We start from the raw sequence: 2,080 nt of genomic DNA, 5'->3' as shown, positions 1-2,080 counted from the left end.
TTCCTTTGCGAATAATAATTAAAAAGTAAGTCTTATTCTTAAAGGCAAACAGGATTCGTGCTTTGTTATCAGTTATTAGTCAACTGGACTGAGACTGCCTACAGAGTATTTAGCTTTTGTGCTCAGAATCAGGATTAACAACTTTCTGTCTTTACAAATTAGAACTCTTGACCTCTCTGTTAATTTGGTCCTTATTGTATCAACTTGGAAATACTCCATGCTTCCCCTTCTGGAAGTATTTAATCTGTTAAAATTATTACCTCACCTACATTTAGAAGCCTTCTTGGAAGGAGACCAAAGCTGCAGGTCAAATAGAGAAATACTGAGCAAGCAGTGGGGCTGGGCTGAGGGCTGCTTGGGAACCCAAGGCAGAGCCATTGCCAGCGACTGCAAATGCCACAAACTTCTGTTTTGCCCAAAACAATATGGGTTGGGGCAGGTACCGCACAGTCAGATCCGCCCTCTGCTCAGGCTGATGTACATGGACTTCCATGTGACTGTAGGGAGTCATTGCTGCTTTTCCTCTGAAGATTAGATGATCTGGGAAACAAAGGTCATTTTGGTTTCTTACCTGCTATACCTCTAAGGTTCCCTAGGTAGAAAGCAGCAGGGGTTCTTGGTTTTGGAGTTGCAGCTTCTTGCAGAAGGTGTGGGAGGGGGACACATCTCCGCTGTCTTGCAGACATTTTGCTGTTCCCACCCATAATATGCAAAAGTGTAGGGATTTGGGGTTTTTTTTGTTTGTTTGCTTCCTGTTTTAATCTAAAATCCAAGCAGTTTACAAGGAACAAAGCAGAAAGTCTCCCTAAGCATGTAGTGTGGGTGTCTCCTGTGTGACAAGTAACTGCTTTTGCGAGTCTGAAAATAGCCCGTGTGCTCTGGGCATCGGGAGCGTTCTTGGCAACACTGCACAGATGCAGTGCAAGGGGACACGCCAGGCACTGGGGTTTTGTAACTGTGTCACCCCACCCTGTGCCTGCTCCCCGAGCCTGCGAGAGGGAGGGTCCACAGGCAAAATTTTTGCATCAGAAAGACGGTAGGAAAAATGAGGGTTGGCTGGCAAGTTTTATGTGTGGGCTGGTCTAATCTCGAGAGAAAGCACTAGTGTGTTCTTGTCATACTGCACGCTTACCGAGTGTGTTTCGCAAATACCCCCGTGACCTATAAACAGACAATAAAATTTGTGGGTGTGGATAGCTGACAAATTCTGAGGATTTAGGGCATGAACCCGCTAACCTTTATTCACACAGATAATCCTAATTCATGCAAGTTCCACCAAATTTGTTGTCACTGTTCATCCAGTGAGTCAGAGTAAGGCCTTTCTGCAGGTCACATTGTATTCTCCTGGAAACAGCTTGCAGTGCTTTTGTTTTCCTTTTGGATAACTTCTGTGGCAAGCTGCCCGGCTCAGTCACATCTCCCAAATTTGAAAATAATAAAATCCAACCAACTCCCCCGATCACTGAGCTCTTAGAAGTGGTGGGAGCCGTGATTGCAAGTGCCCTGGCCTGTCCGGGGGATTTTACAAGTCCTTGGGAGCCCATCAGGAGAAAAATGCTGGTACCAAAGCCCCAGCCCCCTTTGCCGCTGTGAGCAAAAAGACAAAAGGTAATAAAAAAAATTTTAAAACCCCACAACCTGGGTATCGCAGTGACCGTAAGCGGCCAAGGCTGGAAACTTGGTCGTTGTTTTGCAGGGAGGTGGTGCGTGTGTTGTCAGCCATGAGGCCGTGCTGAGGCCGCAGTGATTCACCCCAGGGCTCCCATAAGTCACCCACGTTCGACGTTTCGGTTCCCTTTCCCTCGGATGGGAAGCCTGTGCCGTCACCTGTCACGGCGTGTGTAACGCCACTCAGGTGTACTCGGAGGGGCTGGAAACGGTACTGCCAGCCCCGCGCTCGTGAGACTCTTATTTGCCTTTTTTATTTTAAATAGGGCTCTTTTTGGTTTGCCTCCGGCATCGGAGATGTACCCGGGCCGTATCTGTTGTTTTACCCTGGAACTACCGGTGGGAAACGGCCTTTTCGTGCAAGGCGGCTGCGGTCGGCCGAGGTGGGGGTGTCGGGGAGCCCCTGGGGTGC

At 48.4% G+C, this 2,080-nt stretch overlaps 1 protein-coding gene across 1 annotated transcript in view; it reads left to right on the top strand.

The window, feature by feature from the left end:
* Window positions 1-2,080, top strand: part of UBE2E1 (ubiquitin-conjugating enzyme E2E 1) — a 43,948-nt gene that overhangs the window by 39,496 nt on the left and 2,372 nt on the right. The gene's annotated exons all lie outside the window — the stretch shown is intronic.

This window comes from Pygoscelis adeliae, unplaced genomic scaffold, assembly GCF_000699105.1.
Source record: "Pygoscelis adeliae isolate BGI_AS28 unplaced genomic scaffold, ASM69910v1 Scaffold25, whole genome shotgun sequence".
Taxonomy (NCBI): domain Eukaryota; kingdom Metazoa; phylum Chordata; class Aves; order Sphenisciformes; family Spheniscidae; genus Pygoscelis; species Pygoscelis adeliae.
This window is presented reverse-complemented; position numbering and strand designations above follow the sequence as displayed.